This window comes from Brachyhypopomus gauderio, chromosome 9, assembly GCF_052324685.1.
Source record: "Brachyhypopomus gauderio isolate BG-103 chromosome 9, BGAUD_0.2, whole genome shotgun sequence".
Taxonomy (NCBI): Eukaryota; Metazoa; Chordata; class Actinopteri; order Gymnotiformes; family Hypopomidae; genus Brachyhypopomus; species Brachyhypopomus gauderio.
Window position 1 is genome coordinate 8,219,458 of NC_135219.1, and position 10,000 is coordinate 8,229,457.

The window sequence follows — 10,000 nt, forward strand, 5'->3', positions numbered from 1 at the left end:
TGTGAGCCCATACATTACAGCCGCTGCAGTTAATACACAGCTAGCGAGAGAGCTCATTAAGATTGATCATTCGGCGGCCGCGTGGGCCATACACGCACCCTCCGCTGCCTCCATTAATCACCGGCTTCTCAAGATAAGGCGGCGCATCACCTGACAGGTCGGCACCGAGATGGCGCGTGGCAGCCGAGAAAGTGCCGGGCGTGTTCTCATTGGCCCGGTGCTGCTGGCATGTCCACGAGCTGTCACCCACCACACAGTCCTCCTACACACCCCCCCCCCCCCCACCCCCCATCGCCTCCCCATCGCCTCCCGTTCCGCTCCCGCTGCCTCCTCCTCCTCCTCATCCCTGCTCCTCTCTTCTCTTTCCTCCCTCCCTCCCTCCCTCCCCTTCTCCGCTCTTTCTTCCACACTTCCAGAGCCCCTTTGCTCTTCTGAAGGCAGCCGTGTAAGTCAGTGATTTAATGACCTGTTTTCAGTGGAGAGCAGTAGCGATTAGCAGAGTGACGGGGGAAATTTGAAGGAAGTCGAGATTAGCCTCTGGGGGACAGAGGGAAAAAAAGCGTTCGGATTGTTCATTTTTCCATGGCTTCAGGACCCAGGTGTAAAAAGCCCCATCTTCAAACAGGCCCTGCCAAATGACCAGTCTTCACATGGCCTCTGCGTTCTTCTGTGGCAGGGGCCCCTTCAAATGTCCCTGCATGAACACGGCCGTCCTGCTCCTTCTCATTACGGGCAGGGAAGAGTGAATTGGGGTCAGAGGAAATTGATGCCAAATCAGTCCCTCTCACTCTTACCAAAAGAGTTTTTTATCAAAGTGACATTCAAAGGCATTTCTTTTTTTTTTCTTTCTTTTTTTGACAACAAAGGCAGCTCATTTGAATATGCACCCGAGGGACATTTTTTATATCCAATCAAATTGCTTTCTGGGTCTCCTGAGATTGACTGCAGTCTTACATAGCAGGAGGAAAGCGCCTGTGAGCCTGTCCTGCCGCCGCCCCAAAATACAAACCCCGCCCCCAACCCCGCCCCCTACAGGTACAGGTGGAAGTGAAGGCTGAGAGATCTGGACAGATGTTGTGTTTTGCTGCCACGGGGAGCTGCATCTTTTTCACGTGAGGATCAGATCTGATCCCCCAGCTGTGTAAATCAATTCATGTGTTAAGTGGAGTGAGGACTGAGTAAGAGCGAAACCGAAAAGGACTCATTGGTGTGTGTGTGTGTGTGTGTGTGTGTGTGTGTGGGCGCGTGTGTGTGTCCCATCTTTATTCCAAAGAATTAATTGGCATTAATGTGTTTTACTGCACAGACTGACATGGAATAGGTGGCATTATCTGTGAGGCCTCCTGTTAAAATACCAGATGCCAAAGACAGATGTTAATGACATGCACTTCTGCCTGTTAATGAGAAGGTGTGTAATGAGGGGGCGTGAAATGCAGTTGTGTAAATAGCAACATAATGTGACCATGAGTGGCGACACGCGACGAACGCCTTCACAAAGTCGTCCTGCTGTGCAGGTAACCTTTACAGTGCAGCATCACACTCCTGGGCAGAAGGGATGGACCCAGTCTCAGTAAATCACACCAAATTAGAGGGCCTGCTATAACACAGCTTTCATTTTTCAAACACTTTCTCTCTTTTTTTTTTTTTCATCTTTTTCTTTTCTTCCTGACACTTTTCCTTCCTGAATTGGAATGGCGAGTCATTAGTCAGGCCCAGCAGTTTCCACGCTGAAGGTAGCTTTGAAGTTCGGCAGGGTGCATGGAACACGCGTGTAGTGTAAGTGTATACATGCAGCTGTAATCACAGGTGCTTGTGTGATAAACTGTTGTGGATTATGTTGAGGGCGTAAACTCTTTATTTAGTTGCGTTCTCTGTGTCATGAGCCATAACCTGCAAGTAGTCTTGTACTCTTCACTAATATCGCAGTGAGAAATTCTCCAGGTAGGTTTGTTTCACGCTTCCTCTTGTGTTTGAGCTGCTGTGTTTAAACTACCCAGTGAGGATAATTAGGCTAAAGCACCAAATAAGAGACCAACAGGGAATCAGACGTGAACAACCCGCATCATTGTGTTTACACATGAAGGGGAATCTGATCAACTGTTATATTTAGGTGAAAAATCAGGATTTGAAACATCTAAATAGAAGATATGTTTGTTTTTTTATTTACTGTCATATCATTGTCTATATGGATCAAACCTGGCAATGCAGAGCTGAAATAATATGAGTGCTTCATCATATTTACAGCTGAAAATTTTAGACTCAGCATAGTGTTTGTAAAAAACAAATTTACGGTGTGTAATGGTATATGAAATGGCACGTGTCCAAGTGATCTGTATGCTACCGCAGTCTGAAGACACATTGCCTAAGAAATTAAATCATAACTCATGGGTTAAGTTGACAGAGCAGAAGCCGGTACAGACTGAGGCCCAGCTGGTGAGGTTCTGTAAGGTTTTCAGGAGCGAGCGAGACCTTGGCCCAGCTCAGCGGGACTGATCAAGTCCTGCTAGGCTTCCCTGTTCCTCCTCGTCTACGCTGTCTGCGCACACACAGCTAGTGGCACACAAACCCTTATGAACACTGGCTACCATGATTAATGGACACTCACTTAGATGCTTTGGTCATTTTTGCATGAAAAATGAGCAGTTTTCAGAAATTACTGTCTGGAACAATTGTTAAAAATAAATAAATAAAATAAATAATAATAATAATAATACTGATAACAGCAATAATAATTATTATTATCAATAATAATAATAATACCATAGTATTAATACATAGTATTACAAAATGTACCATAGTTACATTTTATTATAATATTTATTGTTTGCTAATGTATTTGAATATAAGCATGACTGCTGTGCAAGGGAGCTAATTTGCATACACCATATTTGGGCGTCATCCTGAAGATCATCCTGTCAACTTTGAATTTGTGATTTGTTACGAATTCATTTTCATGATTGCAGGTATTTATTAATTTTCATTATGCAGGTATAATGGTTCCTCTTTGCTGTTTTGTGATAAGGGCGTGTATGTGTTTTACTTTTATTCATATGCAGTGGAACATTAATAAATGTTAGTAAAGTATAGTCGCCAGACTGATATAATGCACAAGACAACATGAAGCCATGAGTAATTATAGAACTCTTAAATCAAGACTGGCCTCTATCCCCCTATTTAATCAGCATCGTAGCATGCTTCATGTCCACATGATTATCCTGTGATTATTTCATCAGTGGTGTACTGACCACTTGGGTAAGCACTTTTGATTGCATGTGTTTACTCAAGCTTAAGGAAACAACAGGCTCTCAACATAGTGGGAGGTTTTACCTCATTCAGCCCTAGTTCAGAGGTGATTGAGTAGTGATTACGTGTCTTGATGTTTATCAATTTAACTTATCATTATAAAAAAATAACCATATATATTATGTTAAAAAATAACCATATATATATATATATAATGTATATAATGACATATATATATATATATATATATATATATATATATATATATATATATATATATATATATATATATATATATATATATATATATATATATATATATATATATATATATATAATGACAGCAGCAACAATAGTATATTATTATATAATATATATAATAATATATTATTATATAACAATAATAATGAAACAAGAATAAAAACAACAATAATTGTTGTTTTCAACACCATTTTTTTACATCACCTAAGAAATACAAAAGATATAAACACAAAATAACAGAACTTAAAAGAACTTAATTAAAAGCTGTTTTGGCCTAGATAACTCAAACAATGCACTGTGACTTACATACACTATAGTGAGTAATTATATAGTGAGTGACTTACATACACTATAGTGAGTAATTATATAGTGAGTGACTTACATACACTATAGTGAGTAATTATATAATGAGTGACTTACATACACTATAGTGATCGAATTCACTTTAGCCTGCAGTCTCTTTTTGAAATATTTGAAATATGACTATATAATGTGCCATTAGAGCATCCAGTTGTGCTATTGTTTAAAAATGTTTTGCCTGTGTTGCTTTGGAAACACCGCACGGTTTTTTCTGTGATATTAATAACCAGGACTATTAAAATGAATCAGAACTAAGCTGGAGGGTAGGAAGCCCGGGAGATTGTGCACCATGCACATCAAAATGACGGATTGGCTGCTGCCACGGTAACATGATGGATCTTTCATGGGGCTCCTGGCACTTCTCATGCTACGTGCTCATTCCAACTGGTGTGTTTCCGTGTGTGTGTGTGTGTCTACACATGTAAGCATTGTGCAGATATGTAGAAATGTACACGTGTGTCTACACAAGTAAGCATGCGCGTGTGAGTGTGTGTGTGTGTGTGTGTGTAAATGTAAATGTGTATGTGTGTGTGTAAATGTAAATGTGTGTGTGTGTGTGTGTGTACCTACGTGTGCATGTGATCTGAGGCAATAGGAATGTGGGGTGATGCTATGCTTTGCTTTGGGCTCATCCTATTGGAAAGAATAACAAAGAGGTGGTGGGGCACCATCTCTCACGTGAGACGAAGGCCTTTGGCGTACCTCCTCAGTAATCCATAAACGCCGTGGAGACTCCCTCCAAGGCGAGGAGTGGAGCGATCACTCACTTTTCCAAAGGAAAGATGGCCCCTTTCTGGATTAGCCAGTGCATCAGTGGTTTATGTGTGCTTGTGATGGACAGATTGACTAAGACTCCATTCAGGGAAATCCTGATATTTCAGCCTGGATAAAGGAGAACTGTGGAACTAAAGTAAGTCTCAAACTCATGTTTGCACTGCGCTAAGTGTCTAAAAATATATTGTCTCACGTTTTATAAATGAAAATGTATTTTACTTTCATATAAAGGTGTATAAAACCTTTTAAATGAAAAATACATTTTACTTAGAATACAATGTGACATGCCCAGGAAACCTCCCTTTTATATGTCATATACTTTTGAAATACGGACCTTTATGACCTGTCTAATTGTAAAACTTCATATTGTGAGCCCGTCCCATCACCCCGCCCACCTTCAGTTAGGAATTACTGCATTGTTGTGTTTTTGGGGTCTGCTTACCAGCTGCCTAACGTCATAATTTAGACAAGCCATGTAATGGCAGCGCAGCAGTGAAGCTGACAGCCAATCCCATCATGCAAAACTGGCTCCACCCCTTCACAACTGTGGGGGATATTCCACCGTATCGCCCTGATGACTGAGGTCACAGCTTGACTGTCGCCATTTTGTAAAATACCATCTTGCCAACAATACAACTAAAATAATAAACGCATAAAAAGAATTGTTTCTTCAAGAACCAATTACATTCATACTACTTCTACTACATTCTACTTCCGGTGTGTAAATGTGAGTTAAAGTGCTGCCCATGTCTGGTGCATGTAAAGAAAGCACTTTAAAAGGTAGCTTTCATAGCAAATAAATCAATCTATAAATAGGTAAAAGGTAGGCTTCGTAACAAAACATATGCCACTTTGCTTTTCTATAAACTTTTCAAATTAAATGGGTTTCATTTCATTATGAGATGTAATAATTTTTGTTTTTTTTGTACATTTGAAACATAATCTATTATACTACTGCTAAGGAATCCATTAAAATGTAAAACTACGTCATTGTAATCTAAAAATACTTTACTAAAAGTATACAGTAATACTAAAAGTCCTTTACTAAACGTAATGCTTAGGAGCACTTTTAATACCATAAATTGTAAAATACATTTTAAGGAAAATACTAGGGTAAATCTTTTTTTATATATTAAGATATCTACAAAAATATTTAGTGTTACATAGTTACAATGGTTTATTAATTGTAAATATTAATAAATATATTAAATTATATTATTTTCATTCAGTTCGCTTATAAGAATCCAGCATTTTCTCTATGCTAAATTTAATTCATGTCTAAAATGCAGATTTTAGTAATATTAGTGATGTAACATTGTTTACCAATGAACTTAAATATTTAGGTATTATTTGTTTTGCTCTTTTATTCTTATTATTTAAAATTTGGCTTTAAAATGATTTTATTGCCCCAAATATTGTTGGTGTATTTGTATTATACTTACCATGAATAGTTATATTAAATATGTTTGAAATTATTTAGTTAAAATCCTTTTCTAGGTACATTTGGCATTTACTTATCGTTTGGAGTGTTTTGTTGTGTTGCAGTGATAAGTTGGTTGAGCTCCCACCATATTTATTGAGAGTTAATTCACTTTTTTCTTTAGTAGAAAAAAATCTTTATCCTGAATTGGCCACTAAACTGTATTGTAGAATATTCAGGAAGCTAATGGTCATAGTATGGTCCTGTTTAACATGAGCAGGACCTAACGGGTCTCTGCATGTTTTCTAAACCCTTGGATTGGCTCATTCAGATTTACAAAAATTTAACTGGGCACACTGTTACAAAACCCACCAGGCCAGTTACTGAACTATAAAGAATTAACCAGACACTCCATTCATTATTTTGTTGTATTTTACAACAGATTTTTTGTTTTTCTACAATGTATATTTAAACCTCTTCTAACTTTAAAATAAATTTACATTTACAAGATATTTATCCTTAATAAAATAAAAAAATATCTGTACATATATATGAGATTTGTCCATTGATAGATATAATTTCAGTGTCTAGCCATGGCTGTTTTCAAAATCGTACGATCTCACGCCTCTCAGAATCATTTGGCTTCTCTCTCCTCACCCTTCCCCATTACCGCGAAATTGTTTGTGTGTTTGTGTGTGTGTGTCCCACAAAAGTGTTTCCAGTGGCACTCTGTACACGTCCAGTCCGTGTCAAAGTGACGGAGAGTACACTTGCCCCGGGACATTCTCACGCCGAAGTAGAGGTGAACACGTCCGCGCAGGGCGCCTACATCACCGCTCGCTTCTCTCTGGCCTTCTCCGAACGTCCAGCGACTTTGCGCAAGCACCATTGTTTGTCCACAACTACAGTTCCTCCCCTCTCTCTCCGGTTGTCGCTCTCTTATTGAGGCTGACGGTGAATTGGGTGTCTAGCGCTACACGAGACTGGAGGTGAAAGCCATGTCGGTCACAGACACACAATGCCTGCTCCAATTACAATAGCTGGCACACATGCTTGCAAACTGGTGCAATCTGATAATCAGTGGTTGAACGAATTCGAATGGAAGGGTGTTTGCATCAAGTTTAAGATGTCAAGGTGGCACAGGACTAAAGTAGCTTAGTGTTAATGTACCCCACTCACAATGGGCTGGGAGTGAGCACATATAAGACAGCTTGATAAGCTGTCATTAAAGTTCTGATAACTGCCATGTATAAAAAAGAGATTTTTAAGGTAGTGTGGGTTTAAGAACAAAAGCTTGTTTGCTACCATATCTACTGGAGGACCACAAGGTTTGAAACTGGAATCATCTCAAACAATAATATGTCAAGTAGAGCCACTCATAACGGAAGCCGTGTGGAACTGGCGGCGTGCAACTTTGCGGTTGTATTCACAGGTGGCCCTGAACGCTCACTAATCTTCCCTCTCGTACTGAAGTGGCCACTTTAGCTCGGCTTGTCATTATCAATCACTGTTGTCTGCACGGCCTTAGCTGGCACGGCTGCTCACTTCCGCAATGTGTTTACAACTCGGCTCCATTATGTGGGCATCCTTGGTCAGATTCAGCTCACAGCCAACGTCGTACTTCTCATGCAAAGCCGCCACAGCTATCAGGGGTCCTGTGTGCTGCACTCTACTTGTGTCATTCACAAATTCGAAAGCGATATCCCATAGAGCCAGTTCTGGCTCGCCAGCCATGCTGTGTGAAATGGCGATGAAATGAAGAGGCACAACGGTTCACCTCTTCATAGAGATATGAATATGAAACTGAAAACAAACTAGACCAGCACTACACTAGACCTTATTTTTGGTTGTTATAGGGGTGGGGTGGGGGGGGGGGGCATTTTATTGTGCAATATTCAATAATTGCTATAATGAATCACTTGAGCTTTAATGCCATTAATTTACTCTCCCTAAGTTCATCAAGACTGTAATTAGAAGGTGGAAATGCCATTATTTTGACAGTTTACTCTTTAGGTAAACACCAGTTAGTCTGCACGGCAGGTAGTTAATTTAAGCATTATACAGAAGCATATACATATTTAATCATATACAACAAATTGTAACATTTCAGCTTCTTCAAAACATTAACATGATCTAGAATCTTTCTTCAAAACATTAACATTATCTAGAATCTTTCTTCAAAACATTAACATGATCTAGAATCTTTCTTTAGAACATTAACATTGTCTAGAATCACAGCCTATTTTTGTCACTTATTAATGATTATCTTTTAACAGATAGCATCTAGACTAATATTTGCAGGACTATTTATTTAATGACGAGGGTAGAAGCTTTGTGGTTACACACTATTGAAGGCTTACATACTATCAATCAATAGCTAATGTTACTAATAGAGGCTAGAAAAAAGCACAGTAATTTAAACTATGCATGATGTATTGACCCAAATCTAAGGGACACTTTTGTAGATTTTTGTACATAATTCAGGGTCTTTGTATCTGCTTTTTAGAAATGTTGAAAGCAAATCTGTCATTACAATCAATTAAAATGAAACAACCTTTACATCAAGTTCATAGGCATTAAAACTCACAAACGGTAGCAAAGGCCATCCCTCCTTCCCAAAGGAAACAAAACAAAAAAACCCACCAAATTCACAGTATAATTATTGCATTAATATAGTAGTAACTACCGGGTGGCGAATAAATGATGGTTTGCTGTTTTTTACGTTATTATTTGTGTAACACCCTCGGTGAAGTCTCCAGGCTCAGATGTTGACCAAAGTGCTTGGAAGCAGCGTGTTATCTCCGAGACTGCTGCAGTGTAGTGGGGTGAGAGTGGAGGTCAGCGCTAGCACATGATCCTGCTTCACTGGACTAGGGAGCCTCACAGAGCTTCATCCAAGATCTCAGGAGCTAGTTTCTCTACGGCCACTTCAATCTTTCAACCTGCGCTTGAGATAAATGTCGATACTGTATGTCTTCATTGGGCATTTTATTTGTTTGGCATAAGCACAGAAGAAGCATTTAGTTGTTCTACATATTACTTTTTATAATATTGCTTAATATTTCTCAGAATCTAGTATGTGAGCACAGTGTCGAGATCTTCCTGAATGGTGCCGTTCTTTTCACAGAGTTGCTTTGTTTGTTTGGGTATATGTTGTTATTTCTTTATTCTTCCTTATACGAGTTCAGTAGGAAATTAAAAAATCACTTTTAGTAAGAATGCATTTGTTATGTTGAGTTCGGAACAATTTTATAATAGAACATTATGATGTTTTTCATTTCCCGCAAATGTGTACAGATATGCTTAATACGGATTGTGTAAATATACACAATTATAATTTAACATAAATTTGTAACAGCTTATGTCAAGATTATAAAGTGATGGGAGTTATTATTCCAATTAATTTTACATTCTGCATTTCAACTTCCTTCTAAAGCCAATGTAATGTGGCATTGACTTATTGACCATGTAAAATATGTGGACTTTTTTACACACAGACAGTAAATGTCACTGTTTATTGTGTGTGTACACACTGAGGAGGTATGAATGCATTACTTCAGATTTAAATCAAGTGTTGATTAAATGAGAACACGTATTTATTACAACATTAGTGTGATGTTGCATATCCATCTTCAATATTGATTATTATTATTATTATTTTAATTTCAAGGAGGTCTAAATAATGCAAAAGTGATTGTTGTATTATTTAGCCGGGTAAGGAGCGCACTGTTTGATCAGTATGCAGCCTGCACATCACTTGGATATGAAGTGTGTTTTAAATGCTTGACTCGAACTGCAAAGTGATCGTTTCTTAGCTGGTCTCGGTCAAGCAGTCGTGGGTCCTGCTGAGTGTGAATGTCAGCTGTATGCACTGTGAACATTCAAGGGCATTCCTAACCTTTTCAAAAGCGATTTCCCCCAACTAGCTTGCACATGGTGTTT

At 38.7% G+C, this 10,000-nt stretch overlaps 1 protein-coding gene across 3 annotated transcripts in view; it reads left to right on the top strand.

Annotated features, from left to right (window-relative positions):
* klhl29 (kelch like family member 29) overlaps positions 1 to 10,000 on the top strand; it is a 133,313-nt gene that overhangs the window by 74,345 nt on the left and 48,968 nt on the right. The gene's annotated exons all lie outside the window — the stretch shown is intronic.